This window comes from Cupressus sempervirens, chromosome 3 (genome assembly GCF_028749045.1).
Source record: "Cupressus sempervirens isolate cs-2001-9-10 chromosome 3, ASM2874904v1, whole genome shotgun sequence".
Lineage (NCBI taxonomy): Eukaryota > Viridiplantae > Streptophyta > Pinopsida > Cupressales > Cupressaceae > Cupressus > Cupressus sempervirens.
The window spans coordinates 100,453,595-100,478,928 of NC_143120.1; positions in this window are offsets into that span (position 1 = coordinate 100,453,595).

Genomic DNA, 25,334 nt, shown 5'->3' on the forward strand with positions numbered 1-25,334 from the left:
AGCCTCTATAGAACACCATCCACGTGAGGCAAGGGTAGTTTGTAAAAAATGCCCAACAAAATGAAACAGCCGCCATCAGCTAAAGAAACCCCTCATGCCATTAGGAAAACAAACCCCGCACTAAATGAAGAGCTTTAGCGTATAAAAGAAACTAATTGCTCAAGGCTCCAAGTTTGTGCAATAATAAGACCAAGACCAAGTCTATGCACTCAAGGAGTAGTCAATGCTAAAAGAAAGAAGACACCTATAGTGAATGAGAAAGAAAAGCCGCAGGTAGCTAGAAGGAGTCTACACACCATTTAAAACAGAGATTACTCAAGCAAACACCCATGTTAAGAAGGAGCCGGTTAGTAATAGCATCTCCAACGCACAAAATTGTAGTAGCCAATGAAATATAAAGACGCCCACGCATTCATAATACCAAAGGAGATCATGAATAATAGAAGAGCAGATTGAGAATGATCATTCGATCTTGGGATGCCATTTTCTACTATCAGCTTCCACAAGGAAGTCCATTCACAGGCATTGTGCAGGTTCCTGAACAAAGCCGCCATAGCAAGAGAAGCAAACTAATGCTAGTCATAGGAACCCATCCCATGCAAGGAGGTATGTTTGAAGAAGATAGTCATCCCCATCAAGGAAGAATCACGCTTCCAAAAGCACCATGCGAGCAGAATAAATGAGGAAGACGGTTAAAACCATTATCCCACATTATCCCACATTGGCTACAAGGGGTAGTTTTTATTTTTTTAAATACAATTGCACTCAGAATGTATTGTGAATTGAAGCATGAGCCTTTTAAAGGCAATGATTGTGTGTGTGGGACCCCCCAATCTAACCCAAAGGAGGATGATGTTAGCCATATCTAAACAGAGCACAATTTTGAACTGGCGCGCAATTAAAACTGATGATGTCAGCACAATCAGAAAACCCAAGAATCTGGCTAGTCGCTACCTCGCTAGCCAAAAAATCTTGGCAACTCCGGCTAGCGAAGTAGCGAGGTTGCCAGAAAAAACATAAAATCCAACGAACAAAGGTTGAATTCAAGCTTAGAGATCACGCCACGTGGATAATCTGATGTTCGTCGCTAACTCGCCAAACAAAAGTTGCATGAAAGTTATCGTAGCGAGATAGCAAGGATGGATGTAGTAATGACATGGGGCATCCATTGTACAAGGTCGGACAAATTAGTGAATGACAAGTGTCACTCAGTCAACGAAGGTTGACCCTGGATTCAAAGGCAATAGAAATTAAAGAATAAAAAATAATAATATTTTATTACTATTTTTATAAAATATGCATGTTCAAACATTATTGTAAAAGGGGTCCATTCTAATGTAGAGGACTATTTTTCAAACAAACTTTCAGGAGGTTTCCAAGAGGCTAGATAGGCGATGTTATATATTGTCAAAATTGGGAGAAGACAAACTTTTCAATTCTAGAGTCAGTTTTTTATAGGTATCGATTAGTTTGAGCTACACGAGGTTTTCTATCAGGTATCTAAATTGCAACCATATTCAAACCAGGAAGTTCAGTTTTAATTTTTTGTCAAGGTGATGACCTGAATATCAGTAGAAGGCAATAGAAATGTAGTTGGGGTCAAATTTGTTCAGATTTACTCAATAAAAACTCATCTTCTCTGGCTTTTTCATGGGGCAATCAGATATTTTAGTAATTCAAAAAGCTTTCATCATTAAGCAGAGATATTTTGCAAATCAGTTGCAGATAATGATGAAACAAAATCAGATCAGATGGGATGAAAGAAGAAAGAGGTTACTCAGTTGCACAGGATTGAATTTCAAGTGGACACTTGTCGTCTTCAGAATAGATCTGGGAATTCTTTCTCTTCTATATCTTTCTTTCTTGCTTCCATTTGAGAGGTTCTAGTTCCAATTTTTTGTTACTGTGAGACCACTGTTGGTGAAGAATTTGCAGTCATTCTGTGAGACCATTCCTTTGGATCCAGAACTGTGATTCCACCTCCATTCTTCAGCAATTTCTCTCATGTGAACAGTAGTAGTGCAACTAATACAAATAGTTCTGATACATTAGGTTGTTTCATGTTTTAATTTCATGCATCTGGATGTATATTTTCAAAGAAAATGAATACATATGAGCAGAATTTCTTAAATTTTAATTCAATCTTGTCTCCATTCTCATTGAATTTCAATGTTTTACGATCTCTGAACAAAGAGTTTAGGTCATAGTTGCAGTCCCCTAAGACTGTATGTTGTTTCATTGTTGCTGATAGTTCAAGGAATTGTGTAAATGCTTCATAGAAATCAGTAGGCTTGCAGATTTATTGAGGAGGATATCAGGTAAGAACGAGATTTTAAACTGAATATAGATGTCTATTTACAAGTTAAATAGATAGATCTATATCTAAAGATACATACATGTCTCAGATATTCATGTGTTTGTTTGTGATCCATGAATTTACCCAATGGACTAGGCACTGATCAGCTACAGGGTCATTACTTTCTCATTGCTACATATCTGAGGGTTGTTGAAATCAACATCAAAAATCAAATTCTTTTCCCCTTTCATGTTGAAGAGCTATCATAGAATGCCCTCACTCAGCTTATGAGGTTCATAGATTTTCATCTAGCTATCATAGGTCTGTGTTATTTCATGAGTTCTTAAGAGAAATAAGGGTTTTATCTTCTTTGAATAGATTCAGTGTATGCTTTGATAACTGGTACCATATAAAGAATCTATAGGTCCACCCGCCTAGGTTTTGCAGAGCCTGAAGAAGCAGAAGGGTCATGCCTTATAGTTGGCTTGGTGTCTAAATGGGCATGTTGAAAATGGGAGTTAGCTACCCCTAGATATGTTTTGTTCTCATCAGGGTAATTGGAAATGGGTAACATTTTCAAACACCAACAGGGTGGTAATGCTTTTTCACTCTTACCATTGAGATTTGTCCATAGTCACCACAGATGGAGCATTTCTTTTTGGCATTTACCTTCATTTTGTTCATGTATCATGATGATGGATGGTTATATTTTATGATGGATGTTATATCTTTTGATGTATGGATGTATTATCTATGGTGGATGATTTCATTTATTTTATTGTTTGTGTCATGGATTTGAAGAGGATGATGTATTTCTATATTTGCATATGTATATTCTTTTAAGTCTTTCATACCGTGTGACATGTATAGTGGATGAATTAGCATTCCAAATTAATTTTCCTTGAGGCATTAAGAACAAATGTATATTAAATGGACATTGGACTTTTCATTATTCTTTTGTATGGATGTGGTATTTGATGGACTTAGTTTTAAATTATATTTAAATGTGATTCAACATGATGGGATCCTTAAGGAATGTAACCTATTATGTATGCTTTTAGTTTAATGTATGTTATTGCTTCCGCTACTATGTGTTTAATGTGAATGGTTTATCTTTCATGTTTAAAAAAAAAAATGCTACCAAACTTAGTAAAACTTTAGGTTATTTCTTATGGATCCCTTGGCGAGCCATTACATCATTTTTTTTTATAGAAGTCACAAGTTCATTTGCCTCATATTTATCAAATTCATCCTTCATTGAAACATAAACTACTTCATCATCATGTTCATCAGAGTCATCTTCTTTAGCAATGTAGCACTTCTTGCCTTTGTCTTTGTAATCCTTGTTGTCTTCATTTCTTCTACCTTTGTATTTGTCACTTCCATTGTGGTTTTTCTTTTTTTGAAATCTAGCAACAATATGACCAATCTCATTGTAGTTTTAAAAAATGATGGGCAACTTACCATTGAACTTTCATTTTCCTCTGTGGAATCTTCTTGACAACAATGCTTCCAGTTGTTCAACATCTTCTTCATCAATATCACTATTACTAGACACATATTTTCTTTTTCTTTTCTTCTTATGCTTCTTCTCATCATAATCTTTCAATAGAAACTTAGGCTTGAAAGTAGATTCAAGACTCTCTATTTTGTAGTTGTCAAAGTTAGATAGCTCAAAAGTAGTGAGTCTACCTATGAGACCTTCAAGAGTTAGATTATTTCCTAGAATACATCTCAATTCTTAGATTGTAGATACTCTAATAGCATAAATAGATAGTAGTGTTCTTAAGATATTGGTTAAAATGGTATCATCTTCTATTTGACTAGTAGCTCCTCTTATTGCACTAACAACTTCTTTTATTCTAGCAACATATTGAGAAACGCTCTCACCTTCTTCCATCTCATGTCATCAAATTTACCTCTAGGGCTATCAAATTTGGCTCTGTGAATTTTTTTGTCTCCTCTATAAATGGTTTGTAGGACATCACACATTTTATTTGTAGTGTCACATCCTTTAATATCATCAAATTCTGCAAAGCTAAGCATAAAGGCAATCTCCAACATCGCCTGATTGTGTTCTTTCTTTTTCTTCATATCTTCAGTAGTAGGAACTCTAGTAGGATCAACATGTTCTACTAAGATGGTGGATTGTACATGTTCTCCTACTCCTCTAAGATGCAATCTCATTAGACTTTTCCATGCAGGGAAGTTGTCTCTATTAAGCTTGGGTACTTTTCTTTTGAAAATCTTTATCTTTTTGCTTCTAGTATCTTCAAACTAGTCTTCTTTAGAAGATGGCTCTGATACTAATTTTTAGAATTCTTTAGAATAATTGAGATAGGGGTGAATCAGTTATTCAATGTCTAGATGTAAAAATAAAACTTTCACTTAGCTTAGTGAACCCATTAAACATTCTTATTTGTGCATGCATCCAAGATTATCACTAAAACTTGCAAGTTACTATTAAATTAACTTGTAGCAATAAAAACATGAAACATAAAGATTTATCAGCACACTTGACACAATGATTTAACATGGAAACCCATTTTGGAAAAAACCACCAGTAACATGCTACTCCTTTTCACTCTTCTGAAGTGATGTCCTATGAAAGGCCAACCCTGTTAAAGGTTACAACACACACTATTAAATGTGACCCAATTAAGGGATTTCAATCACCTTGTTAAAAGTGAGCTTTGTTAGAGGACTTTAGGCCATTCACTTGGAATGCCACCTTATTAAAGGATTTTCAAATGACTGTTAAGTTAACCTTCACCCAAAGGATTTTATTCTAAGCTAATAATATTGTTAGAGAGTAACAATATAACTTTGATTTGATATGACTTGCATCTTCTCTTGTAGATTTTAGATCACTTGTTCAATCCTCAATTTGCTTGGCTTTCATACTTTTCCATTTTGATAGCTTGTTCACCCTTCAAGCATATATCTCTTTAAGCCTTCTTGCTTGGTATGCCAAGGTAGTCTCCTATTTGGTCACTTGACAAAGCAGAGTCCTAGACTTCCTATCTTCCTTCTTTCCTCTATTCTTTGCTTTTCTTTCTAACCTTCTCTATTTTCTTCTGTCTTCCCTCTTTTATCTTCATGACCAAAAATTCCTATATATAGGAAATTAGGATATTTTTCCATTTTCCATTGTCCATTTTAGGGTTTGGATGAATTAAGTAGGATACAATGCATCTACCTCATATTCCATCTTTGTTCTAGAAAATTCTCCTAGAATCCATTTGAGTTCACCTAGAAACAATTTACCTCAAATTTTGTACCACCAGCTCATCATCCTTATCTTCCACCTAGTTTATAGACTTCAAGTAAATAAGCTTGGTGGCTTAGATTTAGTGAATCTTTTACTTTTCTAATAATGCACTAGTTTTGCATTATCAATCTTCTCATGCTCAAGACATATTGCATTGCTCGGCATCAACTATGAGTTCACTCGGCATTAATTACGATTTACTGATGCTTGACACATATTGTGTTGCTCAACATCAACTATTTTTCTTAGCACACACTAGAATTTTCTTTTATTCAGCACCAACTGATCTTTTTCTCATCTTGTACTAACTTTTCTTGGCACCTACTATCAACTCGGTCAAGCTTTGTAGACAATCTTTGTGTAGCTTGATCTTCGAAAGTTTCTAAGTGTAGCCATCGTTTGTAACCTTAAGTAGATTATCAATACATCATTTCACCATTGTCTTAATTGATCCTTGTACTTCATTACATAACTATAACTCAACATTTCCTCTAGGTGCTATTGTTACATCTTATTGATGAAATCTTGTTCATCAATCAACTAAGTAATAGTATTTGAGTCTTATAAGCAATTGTCTTACCACCAAATAGCAAGTTTGATATTAGCGACAAAATATTGGTTGAAAGACATTTTCTTCTTTCATCAATCTCCCTCTTTCAATAATCTCTTTCAAATATGATATTTTCAATCAAATCTCAACAATAATGTCTAGCCAACTAAGACTTTGATGTCAATAAAAACATAAAAAGTGATATGGCTCTTTTACATACACTCAATGCATCATTATTAACTTTATTTTTTGAGGCCAACAATATATGGTACTCATCTCAGGAAAGTCCTCTACAATGTCTAGGAAATTTTTCAAAATTTTGGGTGAGATGGTTTTATGAATATAGATTGGTAAAGGGTTCATAGTGATATCCCTAAGATGTTCTTGACAATGACTAGTTTAATCAACATTAATAAAGGCAACATTAGTATGCTCTATAGGCATTTGTTTACACTAGAATATTTAGGAAACCTTGAGAAAGTCATAGCTAATATGAGAAATGGTCTCCTTTTTTGCAGACCCTATCACCATGGCATTCATTGGCATGGAAGGTAGCTAGTTCCCCTATATCTAATAATATCTTCCTTTGGCCCACCTAGTGTAATAGAATGGTTCCCCATTATTCACAAGAACATTTATTGTCTCCATTACTTTATGCATTTGAAATGAATCTGAGTTAGAAATTGGCTGGAGAGATATGTGGTAGGTGAAAGGATTGGAGCTTTGGAAAATAAAATAGAGGTGAGCTTGGAGTGTCTATAATTTCTAGTTCTAGAGGAAGAAGAAGAGGTTTTAGAAGTTGAGGATTCACCATTTCTATCCCATATGGTCATAGACTAGTCTTTCATCTTGGCCTCTTTCGATCTAATGGGAATGTAGAATATATGGTCTATAATAAAGCTTGTGTCCCTCATTTTATGGTAGTATAGATGTACTCATTTGGGCTCTATATGTATTTTATTTGTATTTGAATAGATGATTCCATTTTGATGGTCCAAATACTCCTTTTTCTTTAGAAATATGATTGTATTATTATCTTTTCATCTAAATTTTTGTTAAAATATTTTAATCTTTATTTTTCTTTTTGTTTACTAACAAGTAGAATAGAGTATGTTTTGGGTGGCAAGAGTTACATTATTTCAGGTGAGACTGAAAGAAGGGTAAAGTGAAGATAAGTGGATCTTAGGAAGATGAGCTACCAAATTTTTCATTTTCATATACATATTTACTTTAACTCCTTTAAAAAGATGATTTATTCTTATGTAGGGTAAGACTAATGGACTTCAATCCAACTTAGTCATATCAATGCCCGATGAGTTGAGTTGTATTCAAATTTAAATTTATCAATGGCTTCAACCTCTTGCTTATAAAATATAAAATAAAAATGTAAAACTTAATATTGTACCTAATTTTAGCAAGACCCTAAAATTGGAAACGTAAGCAAACCATAATGCAAATAACATAGGCTATTTTATATGAGGCATTGAGCTATATGCTTTAACCAAATTTGGTAAAAAATTTAGATTTTTTAGAGGAGTTATGTGTGTGTGTGTGTGTGTGTGTGTGTGTGTGTGTGTGTGTGTGTGTGTGTGTGTGTGTGTGTGTGTGTGTGTGTGTGTGTGTGTGTGTGTGTGTGTGTGTGTGTGTGTGTGTGTGTGTGCAGGCACGTGTGCGCGCGTGTATGGGTAAAACTTGGTAATAATTTCATTTAATTGTTAAGTTATATATTTGTTAAATTATAATATATCAAAAACTAAATACACTTCAAATTTTAAAGATTTTTTAAAACATTAAATATATCATTTTTAAGAAAAATAATTTGAAGTCTTAGAAATCAAAAGTTTAGTTTTCAAGTGAATAAATAATAAATTAAAAAATTAAAAGGCAAAAGTCTATAATACAAAATGGTAAATTGTGAGCCTCGTATATGAGAGGTTTTGGGTCTGAATCTACTAGGAAAAAAAAAACCACTATATATAATGATAATTTACAATGGCTTTGGCCTATTACTAAACAATAAAATAATAATTTCTAGAATTTTGGAACTACAATAGTTCCACTTTAGATAAAATTCATTTTTTCTTTATTAAATTTCATAATTGAGTCTTTTGATTTATCAAATCCTTTACAATCTCTAATTTAGATTAAGTCATTTGAAAATTATAATATCATCCAACCTTTAAAAAAATCATTTCAAATAAATATATAAGTTGAGTCAACCATGGATTCTCTAATAGTAAATGAAATTAGGCATTTTGTTTGTCCAGTCATTTTAAGTCAAAAAAAAATATTTAGTATTATTGTAATGCAAACTCTAGTTATTTAATGTATTTTTTTCTATGACATGTTTGATAATGGTTGATTTCCACTTAACAAATGTAGCCCATCATCATTTTTAAAAAAACATTGTAATCCTAAGGGTTTGTCTTGGTTAGTGGAACATCAATTACATCACTACAACTAAAAATATGTCAACGTTAAGCATTCAAAATCCATTCTATCAAAAAATCATTGCATGCTTAGGTAAGACATGATCTTTTTCTTCTAAGCAACAATAGTTCAATATTCTAAGATAGTGTAACATCAAGAGACAAGTGAGCATTTCAAAGAATTTGAAATCAATTTCATTAGAAAATCATTGCATACTCAGCCATGATATTATCATTTTTTGTCTACTTCTAAAATGACAATAGATCTATGGATTGGCAACTAGTAGGTCATTTGATGATAATTTATCCACTTATGCAAACATTATCTATGAGATATGTCGCAACAATGACACAACACTCAAATTTCATCCAATTCAACAAATGAGCTTAGGCAAACAACACAAATAAGTTCATCTTTAGTCTCAAGCCTTTGTGAAAAATTCTTATATCTTATCAAAGGCAATGCCTCTATAACATTAATAGAAAAAATGGTGAAGAAGTGTGAGATAAATTATGCATGGGACAGAGTTTTAAAAGAAGTGAAAAGAGAAGTTTTTTCATATAACCTAATCTAGATGCCAAGTATACAATCCCTATGATAAGACAAAAACAAAACTCAACTGAAAATCACATCTTCAATCTCAAACTCTTACAACTAAAATTACCATAAAGAGAAAAATTTACATCTCAAGCATATGAGGGATTGTTGGCTATCTCATGAGAACTTTTGAGTTTTCTTTTTTTTGAAAAGTACATAATAAATGAAAAGGCTTTTAATTAAAATGCTACTTGGCTAAATGTCACAAGTTCTCTATGTAGTCTTCCTCCATTAACTAGAAACCAAAGATGAATAAGAGAGGTAATTAAATAGATGGATTTTCTAAGTTCCTTTGTACATTTGAACATATTTATAATGTTAATAGTTAACTACATGTAAGTAGCAGAGGGGAAAATAGTCCTAATTTATTCATTAGTAATTTTTATTCATGAATGAGAAAAATCATCCAAGCTCAAAAACTCATGAACAAGAAGAGTACTCCTAGCCAAATGCAAATACAAGTGGAGAAAAGAAAAATCCTCAATGCAAAACATGTGATTTTTTTCACCAACCAAAACCAAAATAATATAACAGCTAAAAATATACATGCAACATAAATCTTCATGATATTCATCAATGTTGTATGATAAACAATTGACAAAAATAGGGTTTCAAAAAAAAGCACTAGACATCTAAAATAATATTTGAATGTCTTCATAACATTTTACTCTATTTCTTTGAAGCTGTCCAAATAACCTTCAATTTTTGCAAATGTAAATAATAATTTTCTTTTTCAAATATGACTTCTACCTATTTATATCATATCTATTATGCTTATCAAGCAACATCTATTCTCAAGCTTGATATTTTTTTCTCTTTGTCAGCGGCCTACATCTGATAGAAAGTTAACTCTTTTTCAAATCATTATGACATGTGATTGTGTCAAACTTATAGTTAATTCATTATTTTCCATCCTTTTTCTTTGATATTTTTTTCAATTTATTCAAAAATTAATTTAACTTTAGAAATTGAGAAGCTCTATATTAGAAAATTGGAATTTCTCTTCTATTTGTTTAAAAAAATATTTACAAAAAACCTTCAACCTTTTATAATTATATTTGATCATGTCAATTAACAAGGAGAGCCAATAGAAATATTAGTTCCCTCTCCTATATGAGAAATGAAATAACAAAAGCTTTAGTCACTACCTTTTGGTAAGGGAAATAACATAATTCTAAACATCAGATGTTGGCATTTTTGTTAAAGATGTCAAACCAAAGGTTTTGGTTTCATATGAAGGTCCTTTGGGTTTTGATGATGTGTGAGTAGAAGAAAATAATTTGAATCTAGCAAAATCTTATTATGTCGCAACATATTTGTATGAAGTGGTCCAATGTTACTTTTGGAGAAGATAAATTAGAGCAAGGATTATAATAGGATTGATTTATAACTCTTACAAACAATTTTTGGAACAGATTGTTGTTAGAATTCTTTAGAATAACTGGAGGGGGGGGGGGGGGGGGGTGTGGTGAATCAGTTATCCAAGGTCCAAATGCCCTATTAATACCTTTTTACTACTTTTATTGAATTCATCAAACTTAAATCAATCATATAAGCAAGTTATAGTAAATCAATATGCAAAGATAAAAAATCCAAGATCAACACATGACACAATGATTTACGTGGAAACTTAATTTGGAAAAAACCACCAATAACATGCTACTTCATTCTCACTCTTTTGAAGTGATGCCCTGTTAAAAGCCTGCCCTATTAAAGGCTTACAACACACTATTAAATGTGACCCTGTTAGAGGATTTCACCAAACCGTTAGGAATGGGCCTGGTTAAAGGTCTTTAGAACATTCACTTGGAATGTCACCCTGTTAAAGGATTTATCTTATGGCTATTAAACCAACCTAAGTCCATAAGATTTAAACTTACTATTACAATTACTAGAAAGTAACGATAATGGTCTTTTGATCCGATATAACTTACATAATACTTTGCAGATTTTAGATCACACTTGTAGTTCAATCCTTATGCTTGGCTTCAATCACTCCAGCTCTGTCTACTTGTCTACCTCTCAAGCTTCATCTCCTTCAGTCTTCCTACTCATTCTTCCAATGCAATCATCCTTATGGTCGTCTATCCAAACAAAGTTCCTATGCTTTCTTCTCCTTAGCACCTTCTTCAGTACTTCATGCTTTTATGCTTGACCACCTCTCTCTCTCTCTCTCTCTCTCTCTCTCTCTCTCTTTTTATTAACTTATGTCTTCTTAAATAGAGATCTAATTTGCCTTTGCCACTCAATTCTCCCTCTCCAATTTTAGGGTTTCAAAATGGATTAGGTAGGATACAATGTATCTACCCCATATCTTGTTTTCTTCTAGAAACTTCACCAGTTGTATCCTTAAAAATGTTCTACATGGTGTTCTGTGCCACCAGCTCATCATTCTTATCTTCCTTTTAATTCACAAATTTCTAGACAATAATCTTGTTGGCTTAGATTTGGTGAATCTTCAATTTTTAAAATAATGCAGCAACTCGGCATTATTGAGTTACTGGTGCTCGGCACCTCTGTGTTAATCAGCACCTATACCTTCTTGGCACTTGGTTCTGCTTGGCACTTGATAAACTATGTGTCACTTGGCATCTGAACTTGCTTGGCATCTGAAGTTTACTCAGCATCTGATCTTGCTCAGCATCTGAAATTTACTTGGCATCTGAAGTTTACTCAACATCTAAAGTTTACTCGGCATCTGAAGTTTACTCGACATCTGAAGTTTACTCGGCATTAACTAGGAATTTGCTCGGCTCTTACTAGCTTTCTTAGCTCCTTCTCTCTAATGAACTTAGTTGAGCTTCACAAAAGACTTAGCTAAAACCTTAAATCTTTGATATGTTCTAGTGTGCCCATTCTTTATATCTTATAGTATGTCATCAAATACACTTTTTCATCAATGGCTTAGCTAATCCTTGTACTTCATTACAACATCATAACTTCAACCTTTCTCTAGGTGTTCTAGTTACATCTTATTGATTGCCTCCTCCTTGACAATCAACTAATTGATAGTATGTGGATCAATAAAGCAATTGTCATTCCTGCAAGTAGCAAGTTTGACATCAATGAAAAAGCAATGATTGAGGACATTATTTACCAGTTCCATCATTTCAATCATTTCCAACAATCTCCCTCTTTGGCATTGATGAAAAACCAAACTGATCAATTAATCAACTTAGTTACCACCAAGATTGTATATGTTGTATTGCTTCATTTTTACTACTGATCTCATATATCTCCCTCTTTCTTTGTATTGATCATATTTTTGCATATTTCTCCTTCTTTGACATAAATTCCAAAGATGTAGCATCTTTATCATGCAAAATATAAGCTTTGGATTCTTGTTGATTTTCTCCCTCTGTCACCATGTTTGTGACTGATTTGGAGTTTATGCTCCTGCTGTCATCCTTTGCATCAACCTATTAATATTTCAATGATTTATTCCTGTTGATGTAGGATAGCTTCCTCGTTGTCTTAAACTACTTGAGTTAGGGTAATTACCCCCAACTTGCCTCTAAGATATTCATAGGCATCCTTGGGCAATGGTTTGGTGAAGATATCTATAGTTTGTTCCTTTGTGTGAATGTATTCCAACTTTACTTGTTGGTCTTCTACCAATTCTCTAACATAATGATACTTGATTGCAATATTCTTTGTTTTTGCATGCATTACTGGATTTTTGGATATGTTTATAGCACTTGTATTATCACAATACAATATCACAGGTCTTGTTACTTCTTCTTTCACTCCATTCAATAGATGTGTGAGCCATACAATGTTTGTGCAATTGACTACAACTGCCACATATTCTGACTCTGCAGTGGACTGGGATGTACATGTTTGTTTCTTGCTAGTCCAGGTGACCAGCCTTTTGCCTAGAAACAATGCACCTCCACTTGTGCTTTTTCTATCATCAATTTTTCTTCCCCAGTCTGCATTTGTATATGGATTGAGCTCAAATTTTCCATTCTTTTTGTACTATAGACCAAAATCATCAGTTCCTTTAAGATATCTCATTATTCTTTTTACTACTATGAGATGATTTTCTTTAGGATTAGCAGAGAACCTAGCCACTATACCAACTGCTAATGCTATGTCTGGTCTACTATGTACAACATATTGTAGTTTTCCAATCATGGATCTGTACATTGTTTGATTGACTTTAGCTGACTCGTCATTTTTGGATAGCTTATTTCATGTTGCCATTGGTGTGCTGACTGGTTTGGATTCCTCCAATCCAAATTTTTTAAGAATTTCTTTGATGTATTTTGATTGTGTAACAAATATTCCATGTTTGAGTTGGTGTACTTGCAACCCAACAAAAAATTTGATTTCTCTGAACATAGACATCTCAAATTCATGTTTCATTTTGTCAGCAAAGCCTTTGCAAAGTACTTCCTTACCACCAAACACTATATCATCCACAAAGATTTCAGATACAATAATGTCTTTACCTTCTTTTGTTTTGATGTACATGTTGTTGTTATCATCAGTTCTTTCAAATCCAATTTGCACTAGATACTTGTGAAGTCTCTCATACCATGCTCTAGGTGCTTATTTCAAACCATAGAGTTCTTTATGTAGCTTACACACCATATCCCTATTGTTTTCATCAACAAATCCTTTTGGTTGTTCAATGTAGACTTCTTCTTCTAGTATACCATTTAAGAAAGTAGATTTTACATCCATCTGATAGACTTTAAAATCTTTGTAGGTAGCATATGCAAGTAAAGTTCTTACTCCTTCCATTCTAGCAATAGGAGCAAATGTTTCCCCATAGTCTATTCCTTCTTCTTGAGCATAACCCTTGCATACTAGTTTAGCTTTGTTTCTGGTAATCTCACCATTCTCATCTAGCTTGCTTCTGAATACCCATTTGGTGCCAATCACATTCTTGTCAGTTGGTCTGGGAACCAAACTCTAGGTTTTGTTTTCTTTATTCGATCAATTTCTTCTTCCATAGCTTTATACCATTCATCATCTTGTAATGCACCATATATTGTCTTGGGTTTAGATTTTTTGATCAGACATGATTCATGTCTTAGTCTATTCCTTGTCATTGGTCTTGCATCTTTGTCACCAATTATTTGTTCAGCAGGGTGATGTCTTTTTACGTATGTGGATAACCTTGGTTTTGTCCTTGTTTCCATGTTTGATCTTCTAGATTCAGGATCACTATGCACTTAGTTGTCAGGTTGTTCTTCATTATGTGTACTTTCTTCAAAATTAGATTGTGCATTTTTTTCATTTTGCAACTCGGCTTCTAAATGCAACTCGGCATTCACTGGTTGAGACTCGGCTGAACTGATACTTATTTTTGATTTTCAATTTGATTTTCATCATCCTCATTAACAATCATTCCTTCATAAGAATACACAAAGGTTCTATACTCTTCCATTTTCTTTGGTTCTTTAGCTTGAACTTATGTGTGCTCATCAAAATTTACATTTGCACTTTCTACAATTTTGTTAGTGTTAGTATTCAAACACTTATATGCCTTACTTCTAGTGGAATAACCAAGGAATATGCCTTCATCACTTTTTGCATCAAATTTTCCATTTCTAACATCTTTAAGGATAAAGCATTTGCAACCAAAAACTTTGAAATATTTTACATTGGGTGAGTAACCATACCATAATTCAAAAGGTGTTGTATTTGTACCTTTCTTGACTTGTACTCGGTTCAGTGTATGAACAGCTAAACTTACCACTTCTCTCTAGTATTTTAGAGCAACAGTCTTTTCCATCATTTATGTTCTGGCACAGTCAATCACAGATCTATTTCTTCTCTCAGAAATTCCATTCTGTGGGGGAGTTCTAGGAGCTGACATTTGTCTTTTGATTCCCTTATCATTACAGAATATCTCAAATCCATTTGATGTAAATTCACCACCTCTATCTGATCTTAGGCATTTCAAGCTTTTTCCAGTTTCCTTTTCAACTCTAGCCACATACCACTTAAACATTTGAAAAGCATCAAATTTTTGTTTTAAGAACATAACAGTCATCATCCTAGAATAGTCATCAACAAATAGCATTATGTATTTATCTCCTCTATAGCTTTGTATTTCCATTGGACCACATAAATCAGTGTGAACTAACTCAAGTATCTCTTTAGATGTATGGTTTTTTCTTTTGAAACTAGACTTTGTCATCTTTCCTAGCTGACATTGTTTGCACGTGATATTATCAGGCTTCTTCAATTTTGGTAAGCCTCTGACTTTCTTCTTTTTACTGATGTTGACTAGATTGTCAAAGTTGACATGACATAATCTTCTATGCCATAACCATTCATCATCAAATTTTGCAAATAAACAAGAAACATCATCCATATCAAGGTAAAACAAATTACTCTTTTTTTGATCTCCTTTTCCTATTAGTTTACCATTAGTATCATAGATTTTTCTAGTTTTGTTTCCAAATTCCACTTTGCAACCTATATTGCCTAACTATGAGACACTCAGTAAATTATAGTTTAATCCTTCAACATAGTATACATTGTCACATGAAATTTGTTCTATGAGCTTAATGGAACCTTTTCCTTTGATTTGACATGGAGCATCATTACCAAATCTAACACTATTTCCATCATACTGAGTAAAGTTAACAAACTTACTTTTCTCTCCTGTCATGTGATGTGAGCATCCACTGTCTATGATCCATCTGTCATTCTTGTTTATACATATTACCAGTTCTGTGGGCTCTTCTTCATCAAATTGGTCCTTCATGGCTACATAAACAACTTCATCATCATTGTCATCAAAATTTTCTTCAACAATATAACACTTCTTACCTTTTTCTTTGTAATCTCTCTTGTCATCATCTCTTCTATTCTTGTATTTGTTGCCTTCCTTGGAATCTTTTTTCTATGGACACATTGCAGCAATATGTCCTACTGCATTGCAATTGAAACAAATGATAGGCATCTTATCTTTGAATTTTTCTTTGCCCCTGTGAAATCTTCTAGCAAGCAATGCTTCCAATTGTTCCACATCTTCCTCATCAGTGCTATTGTCACTAGATACATAGTTCATTTTTCTTCCTTTCTTTGATTTCACTTGTTCAGCATCTTTCAGTGATAACTTGGCCTTAAAAGTAGATTCAACATTTTCAGGTCTGTAGTTGTCAAAGTTAGATAACTCAAATGCAATGAGTCTACCTATTATACCTTCAAAACTTAGATTGTTTCCTGGTATACATATTAGCTCTTATATTGTTGATACTCTAATAGCATAGATAGGGAGCAAGGTTCTTAAGAACTTACTATTAACAGTATCTTCATCCAGTTGACAACTCAAGCATCTTATTGCACTTACCACTTCCTTTATTCTTGCACCATACTGAGCAACATTCTCATTTTCTTCCATTTTCATGTCATCAAACTTTCCTCTAAGACTTTCTCTTTTTTCTCTTTGAACATTCTAATCTCCTCCATAGATGTCTGATAGGGCTTTCCACATTTTGAATGCAGTGTCACATCCTTTGATATCATCAAATTCAGCATAGCTGAGTGCAGAGGCAATTTCCAACATTGTCTGATTATGTTCTTGCTTGTTTTTCATGTCTTCTGCAGTAGGAGCACCTGTTGGATCTACATGTTCAGTGACAATTGAATTTTGGGCATAATCTCCTATGGATCCAAGATGTAGCTTCATCAAACTTTTCCATGCAACAAAGTTGTCTTTGTTGAGCCTAGGAACTTCTCTCTTTGGCATTTTGATCTTTTCTACTTGTAGTCCCTTTAAACTGATTCAGCAGTCAGGATCTGATACTAATTGTTAGAATTCTTTAGAATAACTGAGAGGGGGGGGGGGTGTGAATCAGTTATCCAAGGTCCAAATTCCCTAATAATACCTTTTTACTACTTTTATTGAATTCATCAAACTTAAATCAATCATATAAGCAAGTTACAGTAAATCAATATGCAAAGATAAAACATCCAAGATCAACACATGACACAATGATTTATGTGGAAACTCAATTTGGAAAAAACCACCAGTAACATGCTACTTGATTCTCACTCTTCTGAAGTGATGCCCTGTTAAAGGCTTACAACACACTGTTAAATGTGACCCTGTTAGAGGATTTCACCAAACTGTTAGGAATGGGCCTGGTTAAAAGTCTTTAGAACATTCACTTGGAATGTCACCCTACTAAAGGATTTATCTTATGTCTATTAAACCAACCTAAGTCCATAGGATTTAAACTTACTATTGCAATTGCTAGAAAGTAACGATAATGGTCTTTTGATCTGATATAACTTACAACATACTTTGTAAATTTTAGATCACACTTTTAGTTCAATCCTTATGCTTGGCTTCAATCACTCCAGCTCTATCTGCTTGTCTTCCTCTCAAGCTTTGTCTCCTTAAGTCTTCTTACTCATTCTACCAATGCAATCATCCTTGTGGTTGTCTATCCAAACAAAGTTCCTATGCTTTCTTCTCCTTAGCACCTTCTTCAATACTTCATGGTTTTATGCTTGACCACCTTTCTCTCTTTCTCTCTTTTTATTAACTTATGTCTTCTTAAATAGAGTTTTGATTTTCCTTTTCCACTCAATTCTCCCTCTCCAATTTTAGGGTTTCAAAATGGATTAGGTAGGATACAATGTATCTACCCCATATCTTGTTTTCATCTAGAAACTTCACTAGTTGTATCCTTAAAAATGTTCTACATGGTGTTCTGTGCCACCAGCTCATCATTCTTATCTTCCTTTTAATTCACAAATTTCTAGACAACAACCTTGTCATCTTAGATTTGGCGAATCTTCGATTTTCAAAATAATGCAGTAACTCAACATTATTGAGTTACTGGTGCTCGACACTTCTGTATTACTTGGCACCTATACCTGCTCGACACTTGATAAACTCTGTGTCACTCGACATCTGAACTTGCTCAGCATCTGAAGTTTACTCGGCATCTGATCTTGCTTGGCATCTGAAGTTTACTCGGCATCTGAAGTTTACTCAGCATTTGAAGTTTACTCAACATTTGAAGTTTACTCGGCATCTGAAGTTTACTCGGCATTGACTAGGAATTTTCTCAGCTCTTACTAGCTTGTATGACTCCTTCTCTCTAATGAACTTAGTTGAGCTTTACAAAAGACTTAGCTAAAACCTTAAATCTTTGATATGTTCTAGTGTGCCCATTCTTTGTATCTTATAGTATGTCATCAAATACACTTTTTCATCAATGGCTTAGCTGATCCTTGTACTTTATTACAACATCATAACTTCAACCTTTCTCTAGGTGTTCTAGTTACATCTTATTGATTGCCTCCTCCTTGATAATCAATTAATTGATAGTATATGGATCACTAAAGCAATTGTCATTCTTGCAAGTAGCAAGTTTGACATCAATGACAAAACAATGATTGAGGACATTCTTTACCAGTTCCATCATTTCAATCATTTCCAACAATTGTCACCAAAATGTTTTCTTTTGGTGTATCTCTTAGAATAATATTTTTTATAAATAATTATCAATGTGAGGATTGAGATTGAGTTGGTGGTTATGTAATCCACAATCTTGATGTTTGATGATCAAAATTTCCCATTTGTGATCTTCACAAAAGTATATTTATAATCAAGCATGTGAGGTAGAAATTGAATGAATAGTTACTCCCATTGATGTACACTAAAGGGAAAATAAAATGCAATCCATCTAGGACAATATTAGGTATAATAGCAAAGCTTGTTGGAATCACATATAAATTCTTTCCTAAGGATTATACCATGAATGTTGGAAGAAGCTTTTGTGTTGACAAAGTCTTGAATACTGTAGTTGAGATATATCTTCTATAATCATTATTTTATTATTAATCTTGAATGAGGTGAAGGACACAAATAGAAATATAGCCACTACTTGATAAAAAGTGATGGGTCTAATAGTGATCTAGGGGTTGTGTCTCTCAATACTCAATAAAAGGCTTCGTCAAAGTAGATGAGGGTTAAGGTTCGCATGTGAATCTAGAATAGGTAATACTTAGTAGAATTCAATGATGTTAACTCATTGCAAAGTGTATTGAGTAACTTTTAACTAAGGCATACATTAAACTTATGGTTAATATATTTTATTAACTTGGTTTTATTTTGAATATAGGTGATCATATTTTCAAAGTGTGATAGTATGTTTGGTGTAGGAGCACCCATATAAAGATTGTACATGTTGTTGCATTTCAAACTCTACCAAGTTATAGAAGTTATTGAGCACTAGAAATTGTTGCATTTTATGTCGAGTTCCCCTATTGATGTCGAGCATCAGTATTTTGGATGAGCCAACTTGAGGAATTTATCACAATTTTGTCATTAGGATAACATTTTTTTTGGGGATTTTTTTAGACCATTGTGGGGTCATTCTTCTTTATTCTATATTGATCTAGAATATTATGTAATTCATTTTGGTGGGGAGTCTCTTTGGGTCAGTTTTCCTATTTTTTAATAATCTAGAATGTTCCATAGACCATCCTAGCAAGTATAAATAGAGTTTTTGGGTTTAGGTTTAGTCAAATTTTTGGATACAAAGTTACAGGGAGAAGGAATCTTTAGGAAAGCAAGTGTATATATTGATCATTTGATGAATCAATTAGAAGAATATTGTTATCTATCTCTTTCTGGTGCTAGTTCCTTTTGTGTTTGCTTCTGTTGAGTTCATCTTTGCATCATTTTTGGTATCAAATCTTGGGGAAAGCTCCTGAGAAAATTGAATTTTATGTCTAGATCAGTGTTAGAAGCTAAAACATCAAACATGGTCGCCAATGCTAAACTGGCAAAGAAGATGCAAGAACATGAGAAAACTAATAAGTGGTTATTGGATGAATTTGAGAACCTAAAGGGATAGATGGAAAAGAGAGTAAAGGTTTTGTTAGAGCAAGAGGAAGAAGGGCAGAAAGAGGATACCCCGAGCAAGAGGTGGTTTGCTTAGCTACAGACCAAAGATACTTGATAGAAGCCCTTGAAAGAGTTGGCAAGAAGGATGCCAAAGGTGACCTATCCATCTTCTTAGGAAAGATTGATGTTGATATTGTTTTCAATTAGATAGAAGCCTTGAACAACCATTTTTGAATGTGAAAATATAGTAGAAAAGGACAAGGTAAAAATTGCCAAGTCAATGTTGAAGGGACCAACCCTCACTTGTAGAATTTCACCCAAGGAGAAAGGGTCAAAGAAGGTAAGAACATGATAACTTCATGGGAAAGGATGTGTGCCAAGGTGAGAGAAACATACTTACATGAGGATTATGAAATTTAACTTCATCGAAGGAGACAAAGTAGCTAGATGTTACAACCTATACTGAAGAATTCCAAAAATTAAGCCTAAGGAAAAAATAGAGTGAATGTGAAAGTGTAAAAGTTTCTAGATGTCTCAATGGATTGAGGTTAAACATTAAAGAAGAACTTAATTTATTGTGTCCTGATACAGTACAAAAAATGTTATCAACTAGCATTGAAGGTGGAAGCCAAATTGAAAAGAAGGCAAGAACAAAATAGAAGAGGAAGAGGAAGAAATCAAAGGGGAAGAGGAAATTTCCAAGGAAGAGAAAAAAACCATGAAGACCATAAGGAGATAAAGCAAGAAACCAATCAAAGCGAAAAAAATTTTAGAGGTAATTTTAGAGGTAGAAGAAGCAATTCAAGAGATGGATTTGGCCATAGAAGAGCAAGTCTGATCATCTGTTTCAATTTCAATAAGGAGGGACATTATGCATCTAGGTGTCTGGATAGAGCTAGTTCAAGTTCACAAGGTGAAAGAAGAACACATTTGGTACAAGATGATGAATACCAAGAGAAGAAGATGGCTGACTCAGATAGTGTACCTGAAAGAGGAGAAATTTTAATGATGAAAAGAAGACTTTTGAAAGTGCCTACTACTATGGAACCAGCACAAAGGAAAATTATCTTTGGGATTGCTTGCAAATTTGGAGGTAAGGTATGTAAAGTCATTATTGACAAAGAATCTATTGAGAATTTAGTTTCTCTTGAGATGGTTTAGAAGTTAAAAATTAGAAGAATACCTCATCCGTTTCCTTATAAGGTTTCATGGCTAACAAAGGGTCAACAAACTCTTGTAAATGAGTAGGTTGATTTTTAGATTAGAAAGTATAAGGACATAATTTTGTGTGATATAGTTGACATGGATGCATGACACCTATTATTTGATAGGCCCTGAAAGTATGATTTGGAAGTACAACATGATGGAAAACTCAATATACACACCATCAAGAAGGATGGAAAGATGAATAGATTGATTCCAATTGCTGATCATGAAGAAATGGAAGAAAATAAAGAGAGGGAAACCAAAATTATGATGGTTGATAAAAAGGAATTCTTATGGGACATGAAGGATGAACCTAAGCCTTGTTTTCTTTTGATGCCTAACCCACAACCACAAGAACCCATTGGAAATGACATAAAGGAGGTTGAAACAAAGAAGGAAATTCCTAATGAAGTGAAAGAACTTTTGGATAAGTATAAAGGTTTGATTTTAGAAGGTATGCCAAAGTCTTTACCACATATAAAAGACATTGGTGATTGTATTGATTTCATTCCTAGAGCTACTTTACCAAATAAGATTGCATACAAGATGACACCTCAACAAAATAAGGAGATTTCTAGACAAGTAATGGAGTTACTCAATTTTGGCATGATTGTGAAAAGCTTAAGCCCATGTGTTGTACATGCTATTTTGGCACCCAAGAATGAATGAACCTAGAGTTTGTGCATTGATTCTAGAGCCATTAATAAGATTACAATTAGATATAGGTTTCCAATGCCAGGAATTGAAGATTTCCTTGATTGTTTGGGAGGTGCAAAGTATTTCTCCAAGATTGACTTAAAAAGTGGGTACCATCAAATAAGGATAAGAGCTAGAGATGAGCGGAAGAAAGCATTCAAAACCAATCATGGATCATATGAAAGAAATGTAATACCATTTGGACTCTCTAATGCTCCTAGTACCTTCATGAGACTTATGAATGAAATACTCAAAGACTTCAATGGAAAGTTCATCATAGTATATTTAGATGACATATTAATTTTTAGTAATACAAAGGAAGAACACCTATAGCACATTGACATGGTTTTGAGAAGACTTCATGAGGAGAAATTGGTAATAAACTTGGAAAAGTGTTTTTCCATGCAAGAGGAGCTAACATATCTTGGTTTTGTGATCTCCCATGCTAGCTTGAAGATGGATAAAGATAAGGTAAGTTTTATACTATCTTGGCCACCCCCAAAAATAGTTGGAGATGTTATAAGCTTTCATCATCTTGCTACATTTTATAGGAAGTTCATAAGAAATTTATGTCATATATGTGCTCCTATGTTAGAAACTATAAAAGAAGGAAGGAAGTGTAAGTTTGCATGGAGTCAATAAAAAAATGAAGCTTTTGAATTTCTTAAGAAAGAGGTTAGTGAGCACCCAATTATTTCTTTACCTAATTTTAATAGAGTTTTCCAAGTAGAATGTGATGCTAGCAAGGTTTCCATAGGGGTAGTTCTTAATCAAGAAGGAAAACCAATGGCTTTCTCAAGTGAAAAGCTCAATGAAGCCAAGAAAAAATCCTCTTCATATGACTAAGAAATGTATGCATTGGTTCAAACTCTCAAAAGGTGGAGACATTACTTGTTACCAAAGGAGTTTGTTGTGTATACTAATAACCAAGCACTTAGTTTTCTGAATAACCAAGACAAATTAAGTCATAGGAACATGAAATGGGTGAAGTATTTATAGGACTATACCTTCACCATCAAGCATAAGAAAGGCATATCAAACAAGGTTGTTGATGCTCTTAGTGGAAGGAATATAGATGTCTACCAGATATAGCTAGAAAGTGTGGGAATTAAAGCACTCAAGGACATGTATGTTGTAGATCCAGATTTTGGTGACATCTACAAGGTATGTATGCAGTTTGGTGAAAGATAGCAAGCTTATTTCCCTAATTTTTTGATACAAAATAGACTTCTTTTCAAAGGAGGACAACTATGTGTACCCAGGTTCTCTATGAGGACAAACATTATCAAAGAGAAGCATAGTGGAACAATGGGTGTACATTTTGGTTGGGATAACATCTTAGAATTGGTTAGGAGGTACTACTATTGGCCTAAGCTTTAGACTGGTCTTAGAAACTTTTTGGAACCATGTATGATTTTTCAAAGGGCTAAAGAAAGGACTACAAATGCAAGGCTTTATCAACCTTTTCATATACCATCTAGACCTTAGGAAAGCATAATGATGGATTTTGTAATGGGGCTGCCACATATACAAAAGGGGCATGATAGTGTATTTTTTGTAGTAGATAGGTTCAAAAAAATGGCTCATTTCTTACCATGTAAGTCAACCAATGATGCTTCTCATATAGAAGATCTCTTTTCCAAGGAAGTCATAAGGATTCATAGCCTACCTCAAAACATAGCTTCAAACAAGGATGTGAAGTTTGTAGGACACTTTTGGAGAACTTTATGGAGGAAACTTGGAACCAATTTATCATTCTCATCATCCTACCATCCTCAAACTAATGGCCAAAAAAAGGTAGTTAATAGAACATTGGGCAATTTGTTAAGAACACTCACAAGACAACATGCATCAAAATGGGATGTAATCCTACCCCAAGCTGAATTTTCATATAATGAATCCATCAATAGAAGTAGAGGAAAGTCACCATTTCAAGTGGTGTATGGAATTCATCCTAAAGGGGTCTTTGAGTTAAGAGACATGAGTTCGCAACAACAAGTTAGTTTCCAAGGAGAAGAATTTGCTACAGCCATAAAAGATATCCATGATGAAGTCAAAGCACAACTCCAACAAATCTCTGACAAGTATAAGAAGCATGTAGATAAGAATCAGAGATACTTAGAATTTGAAGTGGGAGATTTAGTATGGGAAAATCTCAAGAAAGAGAGGTTACCAAAAGGTATATCTACCAAGCTTATGTGGATAAAACTAGATCCTTGTCAAATATTGAAGAAGTTTGGAACCGATTGCCACCTGAGATTGGCATCTCTCCCATCTTCAACATAGTAGACCTCACATCATTCAAAGCATTCAATGAAGAAATTGATACATGATAGATTGTTGATACAGAAGACATTAAACATATACCATTTAAGAAGGCATCACAACTAGAGAGGATACTTGACACCAAAGTCGTAAAGTAGACAAGAGGAAAGGAGTCCAAGAAATATTTGGTAAAACTCAGAGGTTATTTGGATGTAGATGTTGTGTGGATGACTAAACAAGATATCAAGAAGTAGGGTACCACTCTAAAAGGGCTCATCTCAAGTGGGCTTCAGATAAAATTTCCTAGGGAGTATGGTGCAGGAGCACACACATAAAGATTGTACATGTTGTCGCATTTCAAACTCTATCAAGTTGCAGAAGTTATCGAGCACTAGAAATTGTTGTAGTTTATTCCAAGTTCCTTTATATGTTGACGTAACCTATTGATGTTGAGCATTAGTATTTTGGATGTTATTTTTGGATGAGCCAACTTGAGGAATTTATCCTAGTTTTGTCATTTGGATAAGATCTTTTCTTGGGATTTGTTCAGACCATTATGGGGTCATTTTTTTCCATTCTATATTGATCTACAATATTCTATAAGCCGTTTTGGCGAGAACTCTCTTTGGGTCAGTTTTCCTATTTTGTAATAATCTAGAATGTTCCATAGACCATCCTAGCAAGTACAAATAGAGTTTTTGGGTTTAGGTCTACTCAAGTTTTTCGATACAAAGTTAGGAGGAGAAGAAATCTTTAGGAAAGCAAGTGTATATACTAATCATTTGATGAATCAATTAGAAGAATATTGTTATCTATCTCTTTCTTGTGTTGGTTCCTTTTATGTTTTCTTCCATTGAGTTTATCTCTACGTCAATGTTCCTTGATTATGTAATCCGCGAAAGAAAAGAGCTCCAAAGGTCCAACATATAGTGGATGAAGATTGATTTAACCCTTGAAGATTTTGTTGGAATGGATAACTTATAGTCATTAATTAAAGATGCATTGATTCATGCTCCTACACTAAGAGGTAGAAATAACTTATTTTTCACAATCAAATGATGAAAACTAAATTTCATTCTACTTAAAAATTAAGACATAGAGATTTAAAGTTAAAATATTTTAATCAAAAAATATTTAAATTATTTCGTAGTAATTGTAACCATTAATTTCAAAGGAAGAAAATAAATCATAT